The sequence below is a fragment of the Ursus arctos genome, chromosome Y (assembly GCF_023065955.2).
Source record: "Ursus arctos isolate Adak ecotype North America chromosome Y, UrsArc2.0, whole genome shotgun sequence".
NCBI lineage: Eukaryota > Metazoa > Chordata > Mammalia > Carnivora > Ursidae > Ursus > Ursus arctos.
The window spans coordinates 4,590,442-4,605,607 of record NC_079874.1 but is presented as its reverse complement, the minus strand read 5'-3'; positions in this window follow the sequence as shown (position 1 = coordinate 4,605,607).

Genomic DNA, 15,166 nt, shown 5'->3' with positions numbered 1-15,166 from the left:
CATGGTCGTGACACACACATATATAAATAACACACACAAACACCCATCGACTTTTTCTTGCAGGCATACACAATGGTTTCCTGCAAACACACACACACACACACACAAAAGTCACACTCACGACAGAGCACTCACATTGGATCTCCAGCAGAGCCATCAACACTTGGAATTACCTTAACATATTCACAAACGTGGTCCCGAAACACACATGCAGAAGAAACACACAAAAACATCCTACGAATTTTTCTTACAGACATACACAATGGTACCCAGCAAAACACACACTCACACACACACACACAAACACTATCACACGCACAACACAGCACTCACACTGGGTCCCTGGCATAGCCATCAACAGTTGTAACTGCCCTAACATACTCACAAACGTGGTCCCGACACACACATACACAAGAAACACACACAAACTCCCATTGACTTTTACGTACAGTCATGCACAATGGTTTCCGCAAACACACAGACACTATCACACTCACAACACAGCATTCACACTGGCACTTGAATCTGCCCTAACATACACACAAACGTGGTCCCGACACACACATACACAAGAAACACACACAAACACCCATCAACTTTTTGTTACACGCAGACAGAGTGGGGTTTCCCCAAACACACACACACACACACACACACACACACACTGTCACACTAACAGCACAGTACGCACACTGGGCCTCGGCAGAACCATCAACACTCGGAACTGCCCTAACATACTCACAAACGTTTTACCGACACAAACATACACAAGAAACACACACAAACACCCATCGACTTTTTCTTACAGGCATACACAACGGTTTCCCGCGAACACACACACACACAGTCACACTTACAACACAGCACTCACAATGGGTATCCAACAGAACCATCAACACTTGGAACTGTCCTAAAATATTGACAAATGTGGTTGCGACACACACATACACATGAAACTCACACAAACATCCATCGACTTATTCTTACAGGCATACACAATGTTTTCCCGCCAACACAAACACACACAGAAACACACACTGCCACACTCACAACACAGCATTCACACTGGCACTTGGAACTGCCACAACATACTCACATACGTGGTCCCGACACACACATACACAAGAAACACACACAAACACCCATTGAGTTTTTCTTACAGGCGTACACAGGAGGTTCTGAAACACACACAGACACACACACACTATCACACTCACAACACAGCACTCACACTGGGTCTCCAACACAGCCGTCAACACTTGGAACTGCTTTAACATAATCACAAACATGGTCCTGACACACACATATACAAATAACACACACAAACACCCATCGACTTTTTCTTGCCGGCATACACAATGGTTTCCTGCAAACACACACACACACACACACACACAAAAGTCACACTCACGACAGAGCACTCACATTGGATCTCCAGCAGAGCCATCAACACTTGGAATTACCTTAACATATTCACAAACGTCGTCCCGAAACACACATGCAGAAGAAACACACAAAAACACCCTACGACTTTTTCTTACAGACATACACAATGGTACCCAGCAAAACACACACTCACACACACACACACAAACACTATCACACGCACAACACAGCACTCACACTGGGTCCCCGGCATAGCCATCAACAGTTGGAACTGCCCTAACATACTCACAAACGTGGTCCCGACACACACATACACAAGAAACACACACAAACTCCCATTGACTTTTACGTACAGTCATGCACAATGGTTTCCGCAAACACACACACACACACACACTATCACACTCACAACACAGCACTCACATTGGGTCTCCAACACAGCCGTCAACACTTGGAACTGCTTTAACATAATCACAAACATGGTCCTGACACACACATATACAAATAACACACACAAACACCCATCGACTTTTTCTTGCAGGCATACACAATGGTTTCCTGAAAACACACACACACACACTATCACACTCACACTATCTTTTACGTACAGTCATGCACAATGGTTTCCGCAAACACACACACACACACTATCACACTCACAACACAGCACTCACACTGGGTCTCCAACACAGCCGTCAACACTTGGAACTGCTTTAACCTAATCTCAAACATGGTCGTGACACACACATATACAAATAACACACACAAACACCCATCGACTTTTTCTTGCAGGCATACACAATGGTTTCCTGCAAACACACACACACACACACACACACAAAAGTCACACTCACGACAGAGCACTCACATTGGATCTCCAGCAGAGCCATCAACACTTGGAATTACCTTAACATATTCACAAACGTGGTCCCGAAACACACATGCAGAAGAAACACACAAAAACATTCTACGAATTTTTCTTACAGACATACACAATGGTACCCAGCAAAACACACACTCACACACACACACACAAACACTATCACACGCACAACACAGCACTCACACTGGGTCCCCGGCATAGCCATCAACAGTTGGAACTGCCCTAACATACTCACAAACGTGGTCCCGACACACACATACACAAGAAACACACACAAACACCCATTGAGTTTTTCTTACAGGCGTACACAGGGGGTTCTGAAACACACACAGACACACACACACTATCACACTCACAACACAGCACTCACACTGGGTCTCCAACACAGCCGTCAACACTTGGAACTGCTTTAACATAATCACAAACATGGTCCTGACACACACATATACAAATAACACACACAAACACCCATCGACTTTTTCTTGCAGGCATATACAATGGTTTCCTGCAAACACACACACACACACACAAGTCACACTCACGACAGAGCACTCACATTGGATCTCCAGCAGAGCCATGAACACTTGGAATTACCTTAACATATTCACAAACGTCGTCCCGAAACACACATGCAGAAGAAACACACAAAAACACCCTACGACTTTTTCTTACAGACATACACAATGGTATCCAGCAAAACACACACTCACACACACACACACAAACACTATCACACGCACAACACAGCACTCACACTGGGTCCCCGGCATAGCCATCAACAGTTGGAACTGCCCTAACATACTCACAAACGTGGTCCCGACACACACATACACAAGAAACACACACAAACTCCCATTGACTTTTACGTACAGTCATGCACAATGGTTTCCGCAAACACACACACACACACACTATCACACTCACAACACAGCACTCACATTGGGTCTCCAACACAGCCGTCAACACTTGGAACTGCTTTAACATAATCACAAACATGGTCCTGACACACACATATACAAATAACACACACAAACACCCATCGACTTTTTCTTGCAGGCATACACAATGGTTTCCTGCAAACACACACACACACACACACAAAAGTCACACTCACGACAGAGCACTCACATTGGATCTCCAGTAGAGCCATCAACACTTGGAATTACCTTAACATATTCACAAACGTGGTCCCGAAACACACATGCAGAAGAAACACACAAAAACATCCTACGAATTTTTCTTACAGACATACACAATGGTACCCAGCAAAACACACACTCACACACACACACACAAACACTATCACACGCACAACACAGCACTCACACTGGGTCCCTGGCATAGCCATCAACAGTTGGAACTGCCCTAACATACTCACAAACGTGGTCCCGACACACACATACACAAGAAACACACACAAACTCCCATTGACTTTTACGTACAGTCATGCACAATGGTTTCCGCAAACACACACACACTATCACACTCACAACACAGCATTCACACTGGCACTTGAATCTGCCCTAACATACACACAAACGTGGTCCCGACACACACATACACAAGAAACACACACAAACACCCATCAACTTTTTGTTACAGGCAGACAGAGTGGGGTTTCCCCAAACACACACACACACACACACACACACTGTCACACTAACAGCACAGTACGCACACTGGGCCTCGGCAGAACCATCAACACTCGGAACTGCCCTAACATACTCACAAACGTTTTACCGACACAAACATACACAAGAAACACACACAAACACCCATCGACTTTTTCTTACAGGCATACACAACGGTTTCCCGCGAACACACACACACACAGTCACACTTACAACACAGCACTCACAATGGGTATCCAACAGAACCATCAACACTTGGAACTGTCCTAAAATATTGACAAATGTGGTTGCGACACACACATACACATGAAACTCACACAAACATCCATCGACTTATTCTTACAGGCATACACAATGTTTTCCCGCCAACACAAACACACACAGAAACACACACTGCCACACTCACAACACAGCATTCACACTGGCACTTGGAACTGCCACAACATACTCAAATACGTGGTCCCGACACACACATACACAAGAAACACACACAAACACCCATTGAGTTTTTCTTACAGGCGTACACAGGGGGTTCTGAAACACACACAGACACACACACACTATCACACTCACAACACAGCACTCACACTGGGTCTCCAACACAGCCGTCAACACTTGGAACTGCTTTAACCTAATCACAAACATGGTCCTGACACACACATATACAAATAACACACACAAACACCCATCGACTTTTTCTTGCCGGCATACACAATGGTTTCCTGCAAACACACACACACACACACACACACACACACACACAAAAGTCACACTCACGACAGAGCACTCACATTGGATCTCCAGCAGAGCCATGAACACTTGGAATTACCTTAACATATTCACAAACGTCGTCCCGAAACACACATGCAGAAGAAACACACAAAAACACCCTACGACTTTTTCTTACAGACATACACAATGGTATCCAGCAAAACACACACTCACACACACACACACAAACACTATCACACGCACAACACAGCACTCACACTGGGTCCCCGGCATAGCCATCAACAGTTGGAACTGCCCTAACATACTCACAAACGTGGTCCCGACACACACATACACAAGAAACACACACAAACTCCCATTGACTTTTACGTACAGTCATGCACAATGGTTTCCGCAAACACACACACACACACTATCACACTCACAACACAGCACTCACATTGGGTCTCCAACACAGCCGTCAACACTTGGAACTGCTTTAACATAATCACAAACATGGTCCTGACACACACATATACAAATAACACACACAAACACCCATCGACTTTTTCTTGCAGGCATACACAATGGTTTCCTGAAAACACACACACACACACTATCACACTCACACTATCTTTTACGTACAGTCATGCACAATGGTTTCCGCAAACACACACACACACACTATCACACTCACAACACAGCACTCACACTGGGTCTCCAACACAGCCGTCAACACTTGGAACTGCTTTAACCTAATCACAAACATGGTCCTGACACACACATATACAAATAACACACACAAACACCCATCGACTTTTTCTTGCAGGCATACACAATGGTTTCCTGCAAACACACACACACACACACACAAAAGTCACACTCACGACAGAGCACTCACATTGGATCTCCAGCAGAGCCATCAACACTTGGAATTACCTTAACATATTCACAAACGTGGTCCCGAAACACACATGCAGAAGAAACACACAAAAACATCCTACGAATTTTTCTTACAGACATACACAATGGTATCCAGCAAAACACACACTCACACACACACACACAAACACTATCACACGCACAACACAGCACTCACACTGGGTCCCCGGCATAGCCATCAACAGTTGGAACTGCCCTAACATACTCACAAACGTGGTCCCGACACACACATACACAAGAAACACACACAAACTCCCATTGACTTTTACGTACAGTCATGCACAATGGTTTCCGCAAACACACACACTCTATCACACTCACAACACAGCATTCACACTGGCACTTGAATCTGCCCTAACATACACACAAACGTGGTCCCGACACACACATACACAAGAAACACACACAAACACCCATCAACTTTTTGTTACAGGCAGACAGAGTGGGGTTTCCCCAAACACACACACACACACACACACACACTGTCACACTAACAGCAGAGTACGCACACTGGGCCTCGGCAGAACCATCAACACTCGGAACTGCCCTAACATACTCACAAACGTTTTACCAACACAAACATACACAAGAAACACACACAAACACCCATCGACTTTTTCTTACAGGCATACACAACGGTTTCCCGCGAACACACACACACACAGTCACACTTACAACACAGCACTCACAATGGGTATCCAACAGAACCATCAACACTTGGAACTGTCCTAAAATATTGACAAATGTGGTTGCGACACACACATACACATGAAACTCACACAAACATCCATCGACTTATTCTTACAGGCATACACAATGTTTTCCCGCCAACACAAACACACACAGAAACACACACTGCCACACTCACAACACAGCATTCACACTGGCACTTGGAACTGCCACAACATACTCACATACGTGGTCCCGACACACACATACACAAGAAACACACACAAACACCCATTGAGTTTTTCTTACAGGCGTACACAGGGGGTTCTGAAACACACACAGACACACACACACTATCACACTCACAACACAGCACTCACACTGGGTCTCCAACACAGCCGTCAACACTTGGAACTGCTTTAACATAATCACAAACATGGTCCTGACACACACATATACAAATAACACACACAAACACCCATCGACTTTTTCTTGCAGGCATACACAATGGTTTCCTGCAAACACACACACACACACACACACACACACAAAAGTCACACTCACGACAGAGCACTCACATTGGATCTCCAGCAGAGCCATCAACACTTGGAATTACCTTAACATATTCACAAACGTGGTCCCGAAACACACATGCAGAAGAAACACACAAAAACACCCTACGACTTTTTCTTACAGACATACACAATGGTATCCAGCAAAACACACACTCACACACACACACACAAACACTATCACACGCACAACACAGCACTCACACTGGGTCCCCGGCATAGCCATCAACAGTTGGAACTGCCCTAACACACTCACAAACGTGGTCCCGACACACACATACACAAGAAACACACACAAACTCCCATTGACTTTTACGTACAGTCATGCACAATGGTTTCCGCAAACACACACACACACACACACTATCACACTCACAACACAGCACTCACATTGGGTCTCCAACACAGCCGTCAACACTTGGAACTGCTTTAACATAATCACAAACATGGTCCTGACACACACATATACAAATAACACACACAAACACCCATCGACTTTTTCTTGCAGGCATACACAATGGTTTCCTGAAAACACACACACAGACACACTATCACACTCACACTATCTTTTACGTACAGTCCTGCACAATGGTTTCCGCAAACACACACACACACTATCACACTCACAACACAGCACTCACACTGGGTCTCCAACACAGCCGTCAACACTTGGAACTGCTTTAACCTAATCACAAACATGGTCCTGACACACACATATACAAATAACACACACAAACACCCATCGACTTTTTCTTGCAGGCATACACAATGGTTTCCTGCAAACACACACACACACACACACACACAAAAGTCACACTCACGACAGAGCACTCACATTGGATCTTCAGCAGAGCCATCAACACTTGGAATTACCTTAACATATTCACAAACGTGGTCCCGAAACACACATGCAGAAGAAACACACAAAAACATCCTACGAATTTTTCTTACAGACATACACAATGGTACCCAGCAAAACACACACTCACACACACACACACAAACACTATCACACGCACAACACAGCACTCACACTGGGTCCCTGGCATAGCCATCAACAGTTGGAACTGCCCTAACATACTCACAAACGTGGTCCCGACACACACATACACAAGAAACACACACAAACTCCCATTGACTTTTACGTACAGTCATGCACAATGGTTTCCGCAAACACACACACACTATCACACTCACAACACAGCATTCACACTGGCACTTGAATCTGCCCTAACATACACACAAACGTGGTCCCGACACACACATACACAAGAAACACACACAAACACCCATCAACTTTTTGTTACAGGCAGACAGAGTGGGGTTTCCCCAAACACACACACACACACACACACACACACACTGTCACACTAACAGCACAGTACGCACACTGGGCCTCGGCAGAACCATCAACACTCGGAACTGCCCTAACATACTCACAAACGTTTTACCGACACAAACATACACAAGAAACACACACAAACACCCATCGACTTTTTCTTACAGGCATACACAACGGTTTCCCGCGAACACACACACACACAGTCACACTTACAACACAGCACTCACAATGGGTATCCAACAGAACCATCAACACTTGGAACTGTCCTAAAATATTGACAAATGTGGTTGCGACACACACATACACATGAAACTCACACAAACATCCATCGACTTATTCTTACAGGCATACACAATGTTTTCCCGCCAACACAAACACACACAGAAACACACACTGCCACACTCACAACACAGCATTCACACTGGCACTTGGAACTGCCACAACATACTCACATACGTGGTCCCGACACACACATACACAAGAAACACACACAAACACCCATTGAGTTTTTCTTACAGGCGTACACAGGGGGTTCTGAAACACACACAGACACACACACACTATCACACTCACAACACAGCACTCACACTGGGTCTCCAACACAGCCGTCAACACTTGGAACTGCTTTAACATAATCACAAACATGGTCCTGACACACACATATACAAATAACACACACAAACACCCATCGACTTTTTCTTGCAGGCATATACAATGGTTTCCTGCAAACACACACACACACACACACAAGTCACACTCACGACAGAGCACTCACATTGGATCTCCAGCAGAGCCATGAACACTTGGAATTACCTTAACATATTCACAAACGTCGTCCCGAAACACACATGCAGAAGAAACACACAAAAACACCCTACGACTTTTTCTTACAGACATACACAATGGTATCCAGCAAAACACACACTCACACACACACACACAAACACTATCACACGCACAACACAGCACTCACACTGGGTCCCCGGCATAGCCATCAACAGTTGGAACTGCCCTAACATACTCACAAACGTGGTCCCGACACACACATACACAAGAAACACAACCAAACTCCCATTGACTTTTACGTACAGTCATGCACAATGGTTTCCGCAAACACACACACACACACACTATCACACTCACAACACAGCACTCACATTGGGTCTCCAACACAGCCGTCAACACTTGGAACTGCTTTAACATAATCACAAACATGGTCCTGACACACACATATACAAATAACACACACAAACACCCATCGACTTTTTCTTGCAGGCATACACAATGGTTTCCTGAAAACACACACACACACACTATCACACTCACACTATCTTTTACGTACAGTCATGCACAATGGTTCCCGCAAACACACACACACACTATCACACTCACAACACAGCACTCACACTGGGTCTCCAACACAGCCGTCAACACTTGGAACTGCTTTAACCTAATCACAAACATGGTCCTGACACACACATATACAAATAACACACACAAACACCCATCGACTTTTTCTTGCAGGCATACACAATGGTTTCCTGCAAACACACACACACACACACACAAAAGTCACACTCACGACAGAGCCCTCACATTGGATCTCCAGCAGAGCCATCAACACTTGGAATTACCTTAACATATTCACAAACGTGGTCCCGAAACACACATGCAGAAGAAACACACAAAAACATCCTACGAATTTTTCTTACAGACATACACAATGGTACCCAGCAAAACACACACTCACACACACACACACAAACACTATCACACGCACAACACAGCACTCACACTGGGTCCCCGGCATAGCCATCAACAGTTGGAACTGCCCTAACATACTCACAAACATGGTCCCGACACACACATACACAAGAAACACACTCAAACTCCCATTGACTTTTACGTACAGTCATGCACAATGGTTTCCGCAAACACACACACACTATCACACTCACAACACAGCATTCACACTGGCACTTGAATCTGCCCTAACATACACACAAACGTGGTCCCGACACACACATACACAAGAAACACACACAAACACCCATCAACTTTTTGTTACAGGCAGACAGAGTGGGGTTTCCCCAAACACACACACACACACACACACACACACTGTCACACTACAGCACAGTACGCACACTGGGCCTCGGCAGAACCATCAACACTTGGAACTGCCCTAACATACTCACAAACGTTTTATCGACACAAACATACACAAGAAACACACACAAGCACCCATCGACTTTTTCTTACAGGCATACACAACGGTTTCCCGCGAACACACACACACACAGTCACACTTACAACACAGCACTCACAATGGGTATCCAACAGAACCATCAACACTTGGAACTGTCCTAAAATATTGACAAATGTGGTTGCGACACACACATACACAGGAAACTCACACAAACATCCATCGACTTATTCTTACAGGCATACACAATGTTTTCCCGCCAACACAAACACACACAGAAACACACACTGCCACACTCACAACACAGCATTCACACTGGCACTTGGAACTGCCACAACATACTCACATACGTGGTCCCGACACACACATACACAAGAAACACACACAAACACCCATTGAGTTTTTCTTACAGGCGTACACAGGGGGTTCTGAAACACACACAGACACACACACACTATCACACTCACAACACAGCACTCACACTGGGTCTCCAACACAGCCGTCAACACTTGGAACTGCTTTAACATAATCACAAACATGGTCCTGACACACACATATACAAATAACACACACAAACACCCATCGACTTTTTCTTGCAGGCATATACAATGGTTTCCTGCAAACACACACACACACACACACAAGTCACACTCACGACAGAGCACTCACATTGGATCTCCAGCAGAGCCATGAACACTTGGAATTACCTTAACATATTCACAAACGTCGTCCCGAAACACACATGCAGAAGAAACACACAAAAACACCCTACGACTTTTTCTTACAGACATACACAATGGTAACCAGCAAAACACACACTCACACACACACACACAAACACTATCACACGCACAACACAGCACTCACACTGGGTCCCCGGCATAGCCATCAACAGTTGGAACTGCCCTAACATACTCACAAACGTGGTCCCGACACACACATACACAAGAAACACAACCAAACTCCCATTGACTTTTACGTACAGTCATGCACAATGGTTTCCGCAAACACACACACACACACACTATCACACTCACAACACAGCACTCACACTGGGTCTCCAACACAGCCGTCAACACTTGGAACTGCTTTAACATAATCACAAACATGGTCCTGACACACACATATACAAATAACACACACAAACACCCATCGACTTTTTCTTGCAGGCATACACAATGGTTTCCTGAAAACACACACACACACACTATCACACTCACACTATCTTTTACGTACAGTCATGCACAATGGTTCCCGCAAACACACACACACACTATCACACTCACAACACAGCACTCACACTGGGTCTCCAACACAGCCGTCAACACTTGGAACTGCTTTAACCTAATCACAAACATGGTCCTGACACACACATATACAAATAACACACACAAACACCCATCGACTTTTTCTTGCAGGCATACACAATGGTTTCCTGCAAACACACACACACACACACACAAAAGTCACACTCACGACAGAGCCCTCACATTGGATCTATAGCAGAGCCATCAACACTTGGAATTACCTTAACATATTCACAAACGTGGTCCCGAAACACACATGCAGAAGAAACACACAAAAACATCCTACGAATTTTTCTTACAGACATACACAATGGTACCCAGCAAAACACACACTCACACACACACACACAAACACTATCACACGCACAACACAGCACTCACACTGGGTCCCCGGCATAGCCATCAACAGTTGGAACTGCCCTAACATACTCACAAACATGGTCCCGACACACACATACACAAGAAACACACACAAACTCCCATTGACTTTTACGTACAGTCATGCACAATGGTTTCCGCAAACACACACACACTATCACACTCACAACACAGCATTCACACTGGCACTTGAATCTGCCCTAACATACACACAAACGTGGTCCCGACACACACATACACAAGAAACACACACAAACACCCATCAACTTTTTGTTACAGGCAGACAGAGTGGGGTTTCCCCAAACACACACACACACACACACACACACACACTGTCACACTACAGCACAGTACGCACACTGGGCCTCGGCAGAACCATCAACACTTGGAACTGCCCTAACATACTCACAAACGTTTTATCGACACAAACATACACAAGAAACACACACAAGCACCCATCGACTTTTTCTTACAGGCATACACAACGGTTTCCCGCGAACACACACACACACAGTCACACTTACAACACAGCACTCACAATGGGTATCCAACAGAACCATCAACACTTGGAACTGTCCTAAAATATTGACAAATGTGGTTGCGACACACACATACACAGGAAACTCACACAAACATCCATCGACTTATTCTTAAAGGCATACACAATGTTTTCCCGCCAACACAAACACACACAAAAACACACACTGCCACACTCACAACACAGCATTCACACTGGCACTTGGAACTGCCACAACATACTCACATACGTGGTCCCGACACACACATACACAAGAAACACACACAAACACCCATTGAGTTTTTCTTACAGGCGTACACAGGGGGTTCTGAAACACACACAGACACACACACACTATCACACTCACAACACAGCACTCACACTGGGTCTCCAACACAGCCGTCAACACTTGGAACTGCTTTAACATAATCACAAACATGGTCCTGACACACACATATACAAATAACACACACAAACACCCATCGACTTTTTCTTACCGGCATACACAATGGTTTCCTGCAAACACACACACACACACACACACACACAAGTCACACTCACGACAGAGCACTCACATTGGATCTCCAGCAGAGCCATGAACACTTGGAATTACCTTAACATATTCACAAACGTCGTCCCGAAACACACATGCAGAAGAAACACACAAAAACACCCTACGACTTTTTCTTACAGACATACACAATGGTATCCAGCAAAACACACACTCACACACACACACACAAACACTATCACACGCACAACACAGCACTCACACTGGGTCCCCGGCATAGCCATCAACAGTTGGAACTGCCCTAACACACTCACAAACGTGGTCCCGACACACACATACACAAGAAACACACACAAACTCCCATTGACTTTTACGTACAGTCATGCACAATGGTTTCCGCAAACACACACACACACACACTATCACACTCACAACACAGCACTCACATTGGGTCTCCAACACAGCCGTCAACACTTGGAACTGCTTTAACATAATCACAAACATGGTCCTGACACACACATATACAAATAACACACACAAACACCCATCGACTTTTTCTTGCAGGCATACACAATGGTTTCCTGAAAACACACACACACACACTATCACACTCACACTATCTTTTACGTAAAGTCATGCACAATGGTTTCCGCAAACACACACACACACACTATCACACTCACAACACAGCACTCACACTGGGTCTCCAACACAGCCGTCAACACTTGGAACTGCTTTAACCTAATCACAAACATGGTCGTGACACACACATATATAAATAACACACACAAACACCCATCGACTTTTTCTTGCAGGCATACACAATGGTTTCCTGCAAACACACACACACACACACACAAAAGTCACACTCACGACAGAGCACTCACATTGGATCTCCAGCAGAGCCATCAACACTTGGAATTACCTTAACATATTCACAAACGTGGTCCCGAAACACACATGCAGAAGAAACACACAAAAACATCCTACGAATTTTTCTTACAGACATACACAATGGTACCCAGCAAAACACACACTCACACACACACACACAAACACTATCACACGCACAACACAGCACTCACACTGGGTCCCTGGCATAGCCATCAACAGTTGTAACTGCCCTAACATACTCACAAACGTGGTCCCGACACACACATACACAAGAAACACACACAAACTCCCATTGACTTTTACGTACAGTCATGCACAATGGTTTCCGCAAACACACAGACACTATCACACTCACAACACAGCATTCACACTGGCACTTGAATCTGCCCTAACATACACACAAACGTGGTCCCGACACACACATACACAAGAAACACACACAAACACCCATCAACTTTTTGTTACAGGCAGACAGAGTGGGGTTTCGCCAAACACACACACACACACACACACACACACACACTGTCACACTAACAGCACAGTACGCACACTGGGCCTCGGCAGAACCATCAACACTTGGAACTGCCCTAACATACTCACAAACGTTTTACCGACACAAACATACACAAGAAACACACACAAACACCCATCGACTTTTTCTTACAGGCATACACAACGGTTTCCCGCGAACACACACACACACAGTCACACTTACAACACAGCACTCACAATGGGTATCCAACAGAACCATCAACACTTGGAACTGTCCTAAAATATTGACAAATGTGGTTGCGACACACACATACACAGGAAACTCACACAAACATCCATCGACTTATTCTTACAGGCATACACAATGTTTTCCCGCCAACACAAACACACACAGAAACACACACTGCCACACTCACAACACAGCATTCACACTGGCACTTGGAACTGCCACAACATACTCACATACGTGGTCCCGACACACACATACACAAGAAACACACACAAACACCCATTGAGTTTTTCTTACAGGCGTACACAGGAGGTTCTGAAACACACACAGACACACACACACTATCACACTCACAACACAGCACTCACACTGGGTCTCCAACACAGCCGTCAACACTTGGAACTGCTTTAACATAATCACAAACATGGTCCTGACACACACATATACAAATAACACACACAAACACCCATCGACTTTTTCTTGCCGGCATACACAA